General features: G+C 43.8%; 1 pseudogene; it reads left to right on the top strand.

The window, feature by feature from the left end:
• Positions 1–4,253: 4,253 nt before the first annotated feature.
• Positions 4,254–13,088, top strand: LOC147452446 (large ribosomal subunit protein eL19z-like; annotated as a pseudogene).
• The last annotated feature ends 4,984 nt before the right edge of the window (positions 13,089–18,072 follow it).

Here is an 18,072-nt window from a genome sequence, read left to right on the forward strand (position 1 = left end):
GCACATAGAACAACTGTCTAATGCACACTGCCGCTGATCTAGTAAATATGGAGAGCTTTTGTTCTCAGGTTCTCTCTCTCTCTCTCTCTCTCTCTCTCACACACACACACACACACACACACACACACACACACACACACACACACACACACACACACACACACACACACACACACACACACACACACACACACACACACACACACACACACACACACACACACACACACACACACACACACACACACACACACACACACACACACACACACACACACACACACACACACACACACACACACACACTCACACACACACAAACACAAGGGAGTTGCTCTCTGCCTTGCGAGTTTGGATCTCTCTGCATTACCGGCTTTATCAACAATATTGGGCTTCGACAACTCTTCTGACTCTTTGGCTCAATGGAAGACATGCTTATCTTTTTGCTCGTAGATTCGTGTCGAGGATTAGCTGTGTGAGGTAATCCCATGCTCATCAAGTTTTGCCACCAAGCCTCCTTGATTGCCGTCTTTATCTGTGTATTTGGCTCTATGTGTATGCATACACTGTATCTCTCTCTCTCTCTCTCTCTCTCTCACACACACACACACACACACACACACACACACACACACACACACACACACACACACACACACACACACACACACACACACACACACACACACACACACACACACACACACACACACACACACACACACACACACACACACACTTGGTCATGACTTCTGACCTAGATAGAATCTATGGGGCTCGATTAATGTTCTATTGTAGCTTTAGGGGATTTTCCCCTATGTTTTACATGCAACCTTGGGGCTGTGGTGGCTCTAGCACCTCATCTGGAGGGGGTAGACTATACTCCGAATCACTATCTGAGCTCGAGCGGTTAACTTAAATTGTTGCCGGGTAAGGGATTACTCGTGCTGTACAAATGCTTAATTTGTTATGTGGATCACAGTGGTTAAGCACTCGAGCTAGTTACTATAAAGCTAAAGCTTTCCCATCATTTTGTTCTGGCTATCCTATGGGTACTATCCCTTGATTTACCTCCTACTAGCTTTAGTTTTTAGCTAAAACTTACTCTTTGGCTCCTTCAAAAAACCTAGGGAGCTTTCTAATTCATTATTCCTACTTAGGTTTTTCACTGTGCTGTCGCGACAACCATATTACATCACTACCCCGCGCAGAAAAACTCGCATAAAGGAAAAGGCGCCGGCCCTGGCCTCCCTACCTCCCACTCATTGATGGAATCCTACCCAGATTACCTCTTACACTCTTCGATTCGAGGCGACCGCGGCATCACCACTAATGAATATATGTCGGATTACATCCCTGTGTCCTCCACTATGAAAGGTGAGGGTGTTTTCCCCTCACTGTCATAATAATCAATATCTAAAATCCAAATTTTTTTATTAAGATATTCAATGTTCTTTTTCCTATTGGTTCCTACAAAAGGTTTTGGTGAACACTTCCTCGCAGGATCCTCTCTCTCTCTCTCTCTCTCTCTCTCTCTCTCAGTCAAGAGGATAGAAGATCCTTGGAACACCATTACTTTTCAGGTCATAACCAAAACTCCTATTAACTGTTTCAGTATTTAGATCTCCACTCACAATTTTAATTGGTCTTGATCTTCCAATCATTTAAATTGTCTTACTAGAAAGTGGATATTTACAGCATGACTCCATCAATGCTGATGACTAGCCTGTCGTACATATATGGCACATAAAAGAGAAGCTAAACTATAAACCATCATATAATTGCTCAACCTAAAACACCAGTCAGCAGGCAACATGGGCATTCCCCCCACGCAGCAGTTTAAGTCTTCTGGTGAAAATTGGCTTTGACAAAGCAGACATCCCCATCAAACAAGATTTTTAGCATGGTTAATAATCGATCCACTTGCAAGACAGTGAGGCAAGCCCTAAAATTCTCCATTGCATATATATCATTCCTCACAATTACTTTGGTATGATGAACAAACTTTTGGAGGCACAATTTCTTCATAGAGCCAGGTACGTCTATGAAAGTGAGTTTGCCCTACCACATATCATCTATAACAAGCCAATCCAAGGCATCAGATGAGATAGAAATATAGAGAAAAGGAGAAAGTGGGCACCCTTGTCTTATGGATTTATGCAATGGACAAACATCTGTAAGAGTACCATTAACTGAAACTCTAGTTGATGCATTCCCAAGAAGAATGTGACAAAGAATCTGTCCAAACCCATATCATATAGACTTTGAAGTATGAACTCCTATTCAATTCTATCATAGGACTTATCATACGCTTTGTGGCCGGTTGATTGTGGGAAGATCTTTTAGAAGAGAGTTTTTTGCAATTTTGCAGTGTAGTGATTAGCATCATATCTAATAAGCAATGAATTATTATGCTCTTAAAATGTTGCATGTTGGTGCTAGTACTACTACTTGTAGTCAGTTCAGATATTGGCGGCTGCAGGAATCATCTCATAGTAGTGGAAGTTGCTGCTCATGCCTCCTGCTTCTTCCAATATCAGATGGCCAATTAGATCTGGCTTCCTAATTGCACTTGCATGACTTACAGCTACTTGACTTCCGCTGCAATGCTGTTGTATCTCCTTGGAGCTATGTCACATTAACCAACTCTTGCAAACACCGTACTTTGCATTGGATCGGTCATGAGAGATGTTCTGTTTGTCTGCAAATCGTTCTGAAATGCTTGCCTCATCAAATTTTCAAATAGGTTATCAATAGAGCTGGGACGAGGAGTGTGAGTGACGGCTTATCAAAGACCATGACTTGCACTAGTGGCAATATTCCCCAATGCCTTTCCCTCTACATTGAGCTATTTGCCAGTACTCCCTCACACACTCTGCTAAAAGTGCAAGCAGTTATAAGCTGCACTGAAACCGGAGGCTTAATTACTTGAGGATTATAACCATCATAAGCTTTTCTACCGTCATGTCCACTTTGACGTTTATTTCTTTGCCCTCTGTTTTTCTACCCTCATGTCGACTTTGATGTTTAGTTCTTTGCCCTCTGCCGTCTGCATCACCAATAGCCTGATAGCATCATGGTGATTTCTCAGTACCACTTTGGACCTCTCTCTTTTTTTTTTTGGCTTAAGACATTATCATTATCATTACCAAATTCCAAGATAACAAAGGTGAGCATACCGTGTACAAGCAATCCATAGATGGTAACTACGGGACTGGCTATTAACTAAAGATAAATACATTATTCTTGGTGTTATTAGGCAACCCCTTGCACTAGGCTACCTTAAGCTTAGTTGAGAAAGAAACAAGAATCGAAGTAGGAGAGCCATGATACCCAGAGATGTTCTCGACTCCGAAAACTAGAGCCCTATCATAGATGGGGTAGACGGAGGCAGTGGCACTGAGAACGAGAGGCGCCTCCTTCGACAGCACAAGGCTGTCAGTTCGGCCACACCCCTTGCAGCCACTTCCGCATTGACAGTTTGCACCACACCCACAGTTACCATTGCAACATGACATCTTCTCTCTCTCTCTCTCTCTCTCTCTCTCTCTCTCTCTCTCTCTCTCTCTCTCTCTCTCTCTCTCTCTCTCTCTCTCTCTCTCTCTCTCTCTCTCTCTCTCTCTCTCAAAACTCTCTCTCTCTCTTAGTGAAAAAGAAACTCTCTGAAAGAGCGCGCGCCGGCGCGCGATCTTTCAGAGAGTTTATTTTTTACTAAGAGTGAGATCCACGCCGCATCGCCGTCATCATTACCTTGCAATTGCCCTGCACATGTTTTCAAAGGACCAAATTGCGCGTCCGGCTGATGCTGGAGCCCAACTACTGATCAGCATGCATGGAGCGATCGGAACTTCCACAATGGCAACTTCATCGTCGGGACCTCTTGCAGCTGCAGGCCTTTATCCCAGGTCCTCTGTCGCTATTACAAGTCTACAACTCTTCAACGAGGCAATGGAAGCTTGCGTAGGGCTTTCGGCATAAGATAGCTGGCGCTGCAACCTTTGAGCATGATAACGCCATCCTTTAGTTGCTTGCCATGGGAGACTTTTTCGTCTTAAGCATCCACCTTAGCATGAATCTCTATGTTTACAAGGCGAGGGAAGATGAGTGGGCGAGGGCATGGATGGGTGCACCATGTGCAGCAGTTTTAGTAGGACACTCATCTTTCAAGGTAGTGCCGCTTCGATCGGTAGAAAAGATACTGGTGGGTGGTGGAGATATATTGGCATAAGGGCATATAAGTGTCCATAATTGCAATGTATGAGCTGAAAGAGATGAAGTCCGGTGGCGGCAATGGAGGAGTAGCGCTAGACTGGTCGTGGGCTCCAATAGCACCCCAATTGGATGCTGGTCAGGTGGCGTTGGAATGAATGGAGTTGTGCAGAGAGGAGATCGCTATGGATGCGGAAGTGAGGAGGCGATCGACAGGCAAGCCTAGAAGGAAATGGTATGTGAGATTGTTTCATGAGAGGGAGGAGAAGAAGAAGAACAAGACCATACCCTTCATCATCACATTAGGGTTTCATGAGAGTGGGCACAGAAGGAGGGTGATGAGCATCACCATCAGGACATCCCACAATGTTGTTAGAGAAAGGGAGCTGGCTAACGGTGTAGGTGAAACTACACGCTTGATCACTTCTTTCTCTTGGTTGCTTGCTATCGACCTGGCTGAGCAGCACTGCCAGTAATATAGCTCGCAACATTGTTAGAGAAAGGGAGCTGGCTGAGGGGTAGGTGGACCTGCAAGCTTGATCACACACACACACACACACACACACACACACACACACACACACACACACCACACACACACACACACACACACACACACACACACACACACACACACACACACACACACACACACACACACACTTACACACTTTTTAGTGCGCGCACAGGCTCAGGGCCCGCTTAGCAATCAGTAGACTTGGCAAGCGGCCATGGATAACTTGACGCACTTGCCGTCGACTTCCAATAGCTTCCATGGCACTGATCTTGAGCGGCTCAGATAGTGGCCATGGTGGCAATCTGATTGTTGACCCGCTTTTTGTAGTGCTGTTGGACGTCTTGGACGTCGTGGAAGGATTCAATGGCTGCGTCTAAGAAAAAGGCACCATGGAGAAAGGTGTGTTAGCTGCATTCCTTATAACTTGAGAGGCTTAAGCATTTGCGAGCCATGGGTTGGAGCATCAATTGATTGAAGACATCCTGAACGGAGGAAAGGAAGTTGGAGGAATTTGAAGCGAGGAATTTGAAGCATCTGAGCTCTTTATCCGCGGGGGTTTGCTCTCGACCACCATGTTGTAAAGAATGAGGATGCAAGAGAGCTACACAAGACAAGCACAAAGCACACAAAGATGGAAAGCTTCTTCTTCTTCTTCACAGAAAAGAGAGTACAAAAATGACTAAGTGCTAAAGCTGAAAAGTAGCACATATGTACATGCGGTCACTAAGTGTGAACTCACTAGAAGCATACTAGATTGGCACTATAAGTGTAGTCCAGCTGTAGAATCACTGGCAGAGATCCTTCGTGTCGGTCACCTATTGCGCCCGTGAGTAAATGCCGTAAGCGGCCAAGACCCGTAGTGGATGCCAGCTCAAGATGTAGAGCTCGACATCTCAACACTCCCCCTCGAGCTCTGCATGTCGCAGAGTCCAAGCATAGTCCGGAAACGTCGAAGCTTCTCAGCTCCGAGGGCCTTGGTAAAGATATCTGCTATCTGCTCCTCTGTGCTGACGTAGACCAAGTCGATGTCGCCCGCCAACACTCGCTCTCGAACGTAGTGGTAATGGACCTCTATGTGCTTGGTCCTGGCATGGACCACTGGGTTCCTAGCTAACTGCATGCTGCTGAGGTTGTCACAATGGATGACAATCTGCCGGTCCACCTGCACTCCCAAGTCCTCAAGTAATGTGCGTAGCCAATCTACCTCGCATGTCGCAATTGCTGCACCTCTGTACTCGGCCTCTGTGCTCGATAAAGCAAATGTAGGCTGCTTTTTGCTGCTCCAAGTAACAACAGCACTCCCAAAAGAGAACATGAATCCACTCGTAGATCTCCTATCAACAATGCTACCTGCCCAATCTGCATCTGTATACCCATACAATGCTAATGGCACATCTGCTGCATAGAAAAATGCGTAGTCAAGAGTCCCTTGCACATATCTAAGTGTGCGTCGTACTCCATCCAAATGTGGCTTCCTCGGAAGCTGCATGAACTGACTCTCCAAGCCTACTGTGTAGCTCAAGTCTGGCCTTGTGATAGTCAAGTAGATTAGACTACCCACAATCTTCCTGTACATCTTGACATCCTCAACAACATCACCCTTCTCTGCACTCAGCTTTGCATTCACATCCAAGGGAATAGAAATTGGCTTACAATCAGCCATACCATACTTTGACAACATGTCCAAAGCATACTGTCTCTGTGACAGCCATACACCCTCTGGAGTCCTGATCACCTCAATGCCAAGAAAGTAGCGCAACTCGCCCAAATCTTTCATTTCAAACTCCTGTTTGAGAAGACCCTTCACATGGTCAATCTCCATAGCATTGTCACCCACAATAATAAGGTCATCTACATATATGGTAATGAACACAATCCCCACATCACTCTCACGTACATAGAGTGAATGATCAGCATGAGCTCTTCTAAACCCAATACTGACAAGATACTTGGCAATCCTGTCATACCATGCTCTAGAGCCCTGCTTCAAACCATACAAAGCTTTGAGAAGCCTGCATACATAATCTGGGTAACCTGGATCGACATAACCAGGTGGCTGATCCATATACACTTCCTCTTGCAACTCACCATTCAAGAAGGCATTCTTTACATCCATTTGATGCATAATCCATCCTCTAGATGTAGCCACTGCTATGACAGCTCTCACACTCGTCATCTTTGCCACTGGAGCAAAGGTCTCCTCATAGTCTATGCCATATGTTTGTGCATAACCCTTTGCGACCAGCCTTGCCTTGTGACGCTCAATGTTACCATCAGACTTATGCTTGGTTTTATATACCCATTTACAGCCAATAGCTTTCTTGCCACTTGGCAATGGCACCAACTCCCATGTGTCGTTTGCTTCCAATGCAGCCATCTCTTCATTCATTGCATCATCCCAATGCACATTTCCAACTGCATCCTCAAAACATGTGGGCTCCACATCTTGTATCACCTTAGCCATGTAGGCTTGGTGATGCGCTAGATACCCATCATAAGTCAATTTCTGAACTGGATTTCTGACTCTGTTAGATCTGCGCGGTCCTGGGTCACTCCTTTGCCCTCTAGCATCTTCTTGTACTTTCCTTACACCAGGTGTCCTGACAGCCGGAATTCCAAATTCCTCATCAAGACTTTGTTCAGAACCATCTGAATCCATGTCTACATGTGAAAGACCTGATGATGCATCAGCCATAAAGGGAGGTTCATCAACCTTTTCCTTTCCTTTTCGTGATACATTCCCTGTACCTGCTGGTGGAGTAACTTGCGTACGTAGTCTACCATTCCATGGCTTCTCAACAGATCCACGAGAAGAGGACTCTTGTGGTCCACTCAAAACCTATGACTGTGGCCTCACATTTTGTACGACCACATCATTTTTCACATCAGCCCCAATAGTGCCATGTGCATTACTGTACCAGCTGCTCATCTCATCAAAGACTACATCTCTTCTCACTCGTAATTCTCGTGTAGTAGGATTGTAGCACCTGTACCCCTTTTATTCAAGGGAATATCCCACAAGAATACATTTCTCTGCTTTAGGATCCAATTTCCTACACAACTCATCTGGTACATGCACGTAAGCTATGCATCCAAACACTTTCAAGTGTGCCAAATCAGGCTTTGTACCTGTAAACTTTTCCTTAGGCGTTACATCATGCACCGCAGCTGTAGGTGTCCTGTTCATAATGTACACAACTGTATTTACAGCTTCAGCCCAAAAATGATGAGGCATGTTCTTCTCATTCATCAATGCACGTGCAACCTCTGCAATGTGTCTGTTTTTCCTTTCTGCGACCCCATTCTGTTGTGGAGTATATCTGCATGTAAACTGCCTACGTATACCATGCATTCGCAGAAAATATGAAAAATCATTGGAGAAGTACTCTCCCCCTCCATCTGACCTCAATGTCTTGATTTGCATATCTGTCTCCTTCTCAATCATGACTTTGAAGTCCTGAAAGTGACCAAACACTTCACTTTTGTTACGCATGAAGTAGACCCATACTTTCCTTGTATGGTCATCAATGAAAGAGACATAATACTTGCAACCATGTATACTTGTAGTATCAGTTGGACCCCAAACATCTGTGTGCACCACCTCAAGTGGCTTTTTACATACATTGCGCTCATGTGGAAATGACCCTTTGACTGTTTTCCAAACTGGCATGATGCACACACTTTATGCATTCCATCCACCTTGAATTTGGGCAAACCTTTTACAATCTGTTTTGATTGCATGCTGCGCAATCTCTGCTCATTGACATGGCCAATGCGTTTGTGCCAAATGTCAACATCAACCACAACACCTGTGCCCTGTGCAAATAATGTAGCTTTTACCTCAGGCATGTCTACATTCAGCGTAAAAATTCTGCCCACACATTTGCCCTCTGTGATGAGCTTACAGCCATTCTGGAAATCTTCTACATAACAGCCATTCGGATTGAAGCGAACCTGCAAACCTTGCTCAACCATTTGTCCAACAGAAACAAAATTCTTTGTAATGTTTGGGACATGAAGTACATCTACTAAGTACTTTGATTTCCCACTCTTTGTATTTAGGGGTATGTCCCCTACATGAGCAATGGGGTGAGCTGTGTCATCTCCTGTCTGCACATAGCTTAACACATCTGGTTTGCGTATATCTCTAAACCACTCTCTACGAGACGTCATGTGATTAGAGGCACCTGAATCCACATACCAAACATCATCTTGGGTGGAATTCTCTGCAGTCATTGTATTCATTACATGTTGCATAACAAACATGCCCTCGTTTTTGCTGTCATCTGCATCTCTGCTAGTAGATGCATAGTTGCCCTGTTCTCTCTTTCCACTTGCTTTTCCCTTTGGACAGTCACGTGACATGTGACCTCTTTCACCACAAGTCCAACATTCTCTGCTATCTGGAGTATGTTGCTGCCTGCTTGATCCTGCACCACGACCTCTTTGACTCCCCCTGCCTTGAGACTGGTTTCCCCTGCCACCTGTATTGTTTTGATTTGATTGACCTTCCAGAAATTGGCCACTGCAACCCCTTGGGCCTCGACCACGACCTCTACCACTACCTCTGTTGGAGTTAGAATAGAAGGTCTGTTCAGAATTATTTCTGCCATGAGAAGAAGATGTGTCAAGGTTCTTCTCCTCAAGAATAAGCATAGAAATCAAATCTTGGAACATGGGGATGTCGTCTCTTGTATTCATGGAAGACCAAAAATTTACATACTCATCTCCTAGGCCATCCAAGCATGCACGGACAATGTCATCGTCTTCCACTGAGACTTTAATAGATCCAAGAGCCTCAATGATACTCTTGATCTTCAAGGCATAATCATTGATTGAGAGGTTGTTCCTCTTAACTTAATTTAGCTCCGACTTTAGTTGAAGCTTCCTGGCCTTGGTGTTCACCTCGAACACTCTGCCTAAGTTTTTCCATGCAATGGCGGGGTTTCAGCATCCTGTAGATAGCCCATCATGCCATCTATGATGCTCATAGAAAGCCAATACATCACTTTGCTCTGGCCTTGCTGCCAGTCCCTCAAAGATTTTCTTTGTTCTGCTGCAGCATTTGTCTCGGGAATCTGTGGTTCCTTTTCATTGTCTCCTTCTACATAGTCCCAATAACCTTTTCCTTTTAGGAAATTTGTTATTCTGAACTTCCATGCAGGGTAGTTATTTTTCTCAAGCTTCTCAGTAACAATCTGACTGAAACCGTCAGACATCTTGAAGCACTAAGACAAAATAGCTGCAATCTGCAAAAACCTGCAAATTTGCTGAACCTGCTATCGTGGTACCTGTAACGCTTTCTACACTCAACGAGTGCCCACAATCAAGCGTACATACAACCACTGTACTTGTACAATAAATCTCTGTGTACTGCACTTTGTAGACCTGTTCAGAAACTTATGCGAGAAACTCGGCATGTGGTCGTGGATTGCGAACGAAGAGATTGTGATGCTCTTGCTCTCTTAGCCTCTCTTGCCTGCACCAGGCTCTGATACCATGTAAAGAATGAGTATGCAAGAGAGCTACACAAGACAAGCACAAAGCACACAAAGATGAAAAGCTTCTTCTTCTTCTTCACAGAAAAGAGAGTACAAAAATGGCTAAGTGCTAAAGCTGAAAAGTAGCACATATGTACATGCGGTCACTACGTGTGAACTCACTAGAAGCATACTAGGCTGGCACTATAAGTGTAGTCCAGCTGTAGAATCACTGGCAGAGATCCTCCGTGTTGGTCAAGGATGGCTTTGTGATTTGGAATCCGACCAAGATACACTCGCGGGCAAGAGCAAAGCGTGCTTTGGAGGCTAAAACGAAAGTCCATCATTCAGGATATGGGAAGAGGTGGGGTACTAGGGAGGCCAGGCTACCTTCTAAAGTTCTCTGGTTGAGGCGGATGTGAGTGCTTCGCCGGTTGCTAAAAAAGCACTGGGAGGCTAAGAAGATTGACAAGCATATGTACCATGGTATGTATATGAAGGTCAAGGGTAACGTTGGTACAACCAAATTGTGTCGAACCATTGAAAGTGTCAGAAGCAGGTGCATGGAAACTGACAGATTGATGATATCAGACTTGGGCAGGTCTCAACTACATTTTGGAGCAGGCCTCACAGTGGTATGCATGCCAAGTGCGGTCCTTTGTAGGTAAAGTCGTGGGTTTTGAGTTATATGAGTCAGGAAGCTTAAAGGTGGTGCAGTTGTGGTATTTATGCTCGATGGGTGGCCAAGATCAGTGCTTCAAAGTTTTTCATATGGTCGAGTGAAGGTGCTTTGCCATTCATCAGTTGGATATCGCATTGAGCTCGACGGAAAAACCCAATCGTGATGGTCGTGTTCAGGATCCTCTAATCAAAATACGACAATTGAGGGGCTCTTTTTATGCTAGGTATTAAAGACTTGATGCTAGTCAACCAGCAATGTGGTTGTTTTCCTTTGGTGGGCTCTAGTATGTGCATCCACTTGTAGCACGGCCGGAGTAGTGCGTGTGCAAGTGGGCCAAGCCCGATGTTTTTTAAAGCTATTAACATACAAAAAAAAAAAAGCAAGTGGCAGTTGATGCAGGACATGGCGGGCTGTCGCAAAGAGAAGGGTGCGCCATCTGGGGGCTGCATGAGGGGAGCGCCGCCACTTGGAGGCCAGATGGAGTAGCATGCAGAGGAGGCACTCGAGAGAAAGGGCAAGTAGCCAGGGCATGGAAAGGAGGCCGACAGGGATGCCATATTCGGAGGAACGTCTACAGAAGGCTGGGGCCTTGTTGGCCATACAGGGGCTTGATGAACCCGTAAGCAGAAAGGGAAAGCTTGTTGAAGCCTAGCCGGGCCTGGATAGCCAAGCCTGGAGAGAGAGGAAGGGGAGGTCGCGAGCTGAGAAGGCTGCAGGGCAGCGCTATATAGGGACTGGGGAGCCAGCATGTGAAGGGGAGAAGGGGCCGTTTGAAGGCTGATGTAGGGGAGCCGTCTAGGGGGTGACGGGAAGACAGGGTAGAGCCGAGGGGCTGCATCTGTGAAGGTTGCAGGGTTGACCTCCCAAGAGAGGGGTTGCTTGGTAAGGCCGGTGTCACAAAGGTGGGCGGCCACATCCAGAAAGAGGCTTGGTGAGGTGCAGTTGAACGGGGCATAGGAGGACCGTCAAGGGCCGAGAGTAAGCGGGAAGAAGGGCTGCAGGAGATACAAGGGATGAGAGAGGTCGTCGAGTAAGGAGCAGGGCTGCAGAGCCGCTACAGAGAACGAGGGAGGCGCTGTATGCAGGTTAGAGGCCGCCAGGGCTACAGTATGGTGTGGTGGGCCTGAGCACGCGACCGTAGAGGGGCCTGAGGGCAACCGGATCCAGTAGAAGGCACAAGGGGAACCGTGTGGCGCTGCTTGAAGGAGCCGCCACTTGCATGGTAAGGAGGAGGTGAGGGGCCGCCAATCAAGGGCCGCGAGTTGAAGCTACAGACAGGGGCTGCAGCCAGTAAGCAACGCCACAGGAAAGCCAAGGATCGTGAGCAAGAGGGAGAGTTGAGGCTTTGGGGGTGTTCTTGTGAGCATCACAGGAGAGGTGAGGTGCTGCATAAGTTGGATGCTCAAGCTAGTGCTAAGGCGAAGAGCGACACGTACTGCCAGATTTATAAGTGTTGTTCGTGAACTTGAACTGAAACCACTTGCTACTATCAGTTTGTATGCAGAGTTCGATTGCTGCGGGCTTTGAAATTGCCTACATGAGGTTATACATCGTGGGTTCTGAAAGTTGTTTTTCTTTGTGTTGAGTGGATGTATGCTATGTACCTGTGTTTTCGACATATACCAGATGTATGGGTGTATCAAGAGAGGAGAAGTTTGTATGCCAAGCGGATATCAATCACATGTGAGAACTTATGCCTGTCGGAGATCTTGCAAGGTTTTAATTGACTTTCTATGGTATTTGGTGCTTTGATGGGTCTTAGTCGAGTACCATGGTCGTATGCTTTGTAGCCGCGTACGTATAGTCTGGGTTGGTTGGGATTGGGCTTGGACAATAGCTGTTTGCAGATTGCGTATCATGGTGTGTGTTTGTTAGGGGATAGGGGTGCTGTGAGATCACAGAGCTATATAGAGGCATCGAGTTTATGTGCTGGTGGTTTTCCCACTTCCCCCTTTCCATCGTGTTAAAAAATAAGCACGTGCTCATGGAGAGTATTCACAAGTTTAAAGCTGAGAAGGCTCATGACAAGACACTGTCTAATCAGTTTGAAGCCCGTAGAGTTAAGGTAAAAGCAATCAAGGAGCGAAAAATTGCCAGGAGGGAAGAGCCCTTGGCACAGGGATTGAGTACTGAAGCATCCTTGTAGCTGCCCCTAAAGCCACGAAGAAGTCCAAGAAGTGAGCGGCATAGTAAGATTTAGCTAAGAGTTGTGACTCAATAGTACTTAAATAGAAACCTTCGACCTTTGAGCTTGTGCTATGAGATACACTTTTTGCTTTACTCTTAAAAGCATGACATGCCATATGGGGTGGCCTCTACACCACACATAGCCTGAACATCCCCAAGCATCATCTCAAGGTAGGAGTGATCCTATAGGTAGGATGGGGCACCACCTAGCATAAGTGCGGCTAGGACGCAAACATTCATGACCTAGGGTAGCAAAAGTGAAATGCCCTTTAGGTAATCAACTTCAAACGGTGGTATAACAGACATCCATATGTACAGAAAATGCCTAATCACTAGTAATTAGTGTGTGCACGAGGAAGGTATGTGTTAGAAGGTGGACACACCCCACGGCATCTAACTACTCGGAGGACTATTATTTTTGTAATTATTCATTCATTAAGGAAAACCCGATTTTTCACCTTGTAATTATTGGGACTTACAGAAGTTTCCAGATTGTATCCCAGTTTTGATAGTTAGATTGAGTAGATGGTTGATTTTGTAACTTTAGGGTTTGAGAAGTTGTAAGGTATATATACCAATTTTTGACCCTAATGAAGGACCTTTTGTCATTTTAAAAACAAGTTGGAAGTCTTTGAGTGAGCGTACTGTGTACGGGAGAGAGCGTGAGCTTCGTCTTGATGCTGCGTGTGCTCCGGTGGTCGGAATCGAGTGCGGAGAAGTGCAGCGTGTTGCCCCCGACTAGAGCTACGCGCCAATACCAACATTGCGCACGTACCATCTGGCTTTGTGAGCTCCTTCTACGAGCTTCATCAGTTGTTTGGGTGAGCATACGTTGTCCGATTTTGCATTCCAGCATATCCACGCGTTCACATTGAGTAGAACTACACATTAGGTACTTTAGATTTTGGAAACGAAGACCTGCAGATTTGGGTCAGACATCCTACGTGTTTCTGCACCGGGTGTTTTGGGTCGGATTTTGGTTCATAAACCTTAGGGAGAGTGAACTATTGGTATTAGTAGGGTCTCCTTCAAGTTCTATGGTGTTTCGAGATTGTTTGATGGGTGTTCGGCTCTAGAAAGCATTGTAGGAAGTTTCCTCTCTTGCACTCTTGAAGGCTGTGACTTAAACAATTGGTAGAGACCTCTGTAGGAATTGGTTAGGAGTCGGTCGAGTGTAGGTTGACACCTTATGCTTGCTTCCACGCGCCTGTGGGTAGAGCTTCGTGCTTAGCTGACATTGCATGACTATTGCAAGCCTAAAAGGGTTTGCATTTTGCAATTTTCCCCCATCTCTTTCTTTGATTATTGGTTATTGTTTCCGAGACTGTTACTATGTCTTTTATGTTGTTTTTAAAGGAAAAAAAAAAAGAAGAGGAGAGTTTTAAAGTCGTAAAAAACTATCCCAAGAGATCTTAAAGATCTAGCCAACAAGGAGAGAGAAAAGTGCGATTTAGCAGTTGCGCGCCTCTCCGGAGGTCTCCTTTTGCTGCCTCTACCCGTCCACACTAGTGCTAGCTCTTTCAGAGACTTTTTTTTTAAAGAGATTGAGAGAGAGCGAGGAGAGAGAAAGAGAGGGGGAGGGATTGAAAAAGAAAACCTAGGTTTAGTGTAATAACATCTGCAAATTTTGAGATTTACCTCTAAATTTTAAATTTGAAAGTGAGAAAACCTACAAAGTTTAGAGAAATTTAGCGTCATTTGGTGTAGAAACCGTCAAATTTAGTCTCATAGGTAGGTTTGTCAAGTTTTCAGAACAAAGTATTTTCGAACACTGGTCCCTGCCCGTACGAGTTCGCTTCTCTTTCAAAGAGATTTTTAAAAGGGTTTTGTTTATATCTTCTTGCCTCATCTATTGTGAGTTTCCTATTCCTTCAAAACCAAATTTTTCAATGATTAGGGACCCTGAGATTTACCTTTGCTAGCCAACACAGTTGTCTCAATGTGGCACAATGTTGTTTGTTGTAGCACAACCAACCTCCCAGATACCCCTTGGAGGGGATTACCTTATGGAGTGCTAAGGATCGATGCTTGGGCCACATCATCTTGCAAGAGGATAGATGCATGTGTAATGCTAGACTACCATCCATTTGAATTGCTATGAGGCATTGATGGACGTACAACTCCCAAACAGTAGATAGAGTACAAACAAAAATGGAGGGCTAAGCCGCATTAGGAAAAGAATTTCAAAGGAATATAATGACAATCATGCACCATGTCTCTAAGAAGTGTATTCAACATAGGGGCATCACATGTTGGCTAAGTAATCTTGGACGAGGCATGCCAGACAACTCAGTAGACTAGGAACTTTGAGCTGTGCTCATATAAACATGGAAAATTTAAGATAAGGTTTTTACACTAAATTTCCATAAAGTTTGTAGGTTTATTCACCTTCTACTTTGAATTTTGAAGATAAATCTCAAAATTTGTAGGTGGAGTTACACTAAACCTAGGTTTCCATTGATTTGAGTAGGTGAAAGAGAACTAGCATGTGGACAAAGTTGTCATAAGAAAATTGTTCATAGCTTTATCAACCTTGCGTACTCTTCTATCAAAGAACTCTTTATATCCTCCACCATTACCACCTCCCTTGACACGTTTGTCGCCACCACCTTTGGCAACACCACTAACGTCTCCCACTCCCCCCCCCCCCCCCCGATAGAAGGCAACCTATGATGGTGTGATCCAAACTTTAATATATACCATGATGTGGATTTTCTAAAAAGAATAGCCTCATTGCAATAATAGAATTATTTTCAAGTTTCCACCATTTTCTCTAAAGTAACTTAAAAATGCATAGTATGTTATCGTACATCAACCCACAATAACTTGAGGTAGAGCAAGAGAGAGGAGGAGAAGAAAATGTGAAGAGAAGCTCAAGCTCCAAAACTCTTCTTATTCATGAGATTTATTTGAGTGGAAACAACCTTACTCTTTTAGTGTAAGTCTCATGGTCCTACATGTAGGGAGGTAGGAATAGGAGATTTATATCCATTGGAATCATGGTGCCACTATTTCCAACAAGGATCAATGGTAGTAGAAATGAGCTTCTAATATCAGAGGGCAACTAGTTCCAAGAAGAGGAATATCAACATGCCATTGTATGGGTTCCAATTGTTCTAGCCCATCAAAGGAAACATTCTACCAAACCCTTGTTCAAGGGTTTTTTTTGTCAAAAATTTGTGGTCGTTTTACCATTAAAATTAGGTGTAATCTTGTTTTAGTTTTTTTTTTGTGCTTGAAGTCACCTAAAAGATCTTGTTTGGTTTTTGTTTTGTATAGTGTGCCTTGGCCACTCTTGCTCGTTTTAGGGATTGCTCGGAAAATCTCGCTCGAGATTTGAGATTCCTTTGAATGCCATATTGTGACTTTGGAGATTGTACTGCTGGTTGTGGGATGGTATTAGTGCATATTCACGATGGTACAAACTATACTAATAGACTATTGAAAAGCGTTGTGTATCGAGGATGTTTTAAATCACATATGGCCATAAAATGGCATGACATAGACTAACAAGATCAAGGATAACTGAGACCGTTAAAATATAACACACTTTCTATTGGTTCAATGACCTAGCTGGGATGAAGATATCTGACATAAAGTGAAGGCTAATTTAGGCGGATAACCTTACAACAATTACACTTTTTGATCTCGACTTTAATGAATGATAATGGGATGAGTCTTCATGAAGTATGATGGATGTTGATACACGGGATATTTGCTGGTGGGTTATCTCGTAGCCTCAAACCTACTGTGTAGGGTCTCTTGAGGAGATGGTGTATATTGTTTCTTTTGAAATTTTCTCCAAAATACAAACAAAACTCTGTCAAAATTTGGTCAAACCCTATTTTTATCGTAGTAACTTAAAGGGTCAAACCTCATTTATCATACTAAAAGGGTCTTTTTTTGGTCAAATCCCATTCATCATATTAACTTATCATACTCATTGATGACCAAAATTGGTTAGATTTGCTTACAAAAAACCAATGGTTTGGAACAACAGATAAACACTTAGCTTTTGCTGAGATAATTGGTGGAAAGGGAATAGACATTGCATTCATATTCTAGCATGGTGATTGACATTACATAAACTGAAAAACCATGATACTGATGGGTTCGTGAATACTATTGATTCTTATTCATGATTGAATATATATGATATGATAGGAGGTTCAAAAGGAATCACTTGCAAAGTACATTAGTCTCTAATATGTTATGAGGATGCTACCATATTTTGGAGCTAGTAACATGTGATATACTGCTAGGTTTTGATACATGAAATATATGTTAGTTCTTGAAGCCGTAAACCTCCTGTGGAGGATCTCGTTGAGAGATGGCAGAAACTGAGTTTTTTTGAAATACTACTTGAATTACAATGCATGTGCTGTCCGATTTTTGCCAGGTGCTCTACATTGATAGATAACCCAGAAATACATATGTATTTGCATCATATATGGTAATCGACACTAGTAGTTTTTTGAGAGAGTTGAGTGAATATTGAGTTAGACATGCATATACATTTAGATGTTATCTTACTTGAAATCTTAATTTAATAGTCAATCCTAAGGGTAAGCTGTAAACTAGGTATACAGGTGTGACATGGATGACAACTGGATCCAGTGTCGACACCTGCAAAACACACAAACATAGCCAGTTCTAACTGAATGTTTTGATATGGATGCAAGTAACAGTTGGATCCTTCTCCATGTAGATGTAGTGGAAGCTCATCCCAAAGGGTGGACACACAGAGATACAACATTAAGATATCAATTTGTAATGATCAGAGATCAAATTTTTGATCTGAATACTGTATTATCCATTAAATACAGAATATTGTATTATTGTATATGAAATGCGAATTGAGTTTTATGACATTTTGTTTTAAAATATTGTTATTTAATGTATTATTTAATACAATTGTCTAAGTATGGTTCAATTATGAAGGGATTTTTCATACTTAAACACACACTCCTTTTCCCTACTAGTCTTTGGTCGGACTA

This window comes from Adiantum capillus-veneris, chromosome 8 (genome assembly GCF_014529385.1).
Source record: "Adiantum capillus-veneris isolate H3 chromosome 8, ASM1452938v2, whole genome shotgun sequence".
NCBI lineage: Eukaryota > Viridiplantae > Streptophyta > Polypodiopsida > Polypodiales > Pteridaceae > Adiantum > Adiantum capillus-veneris.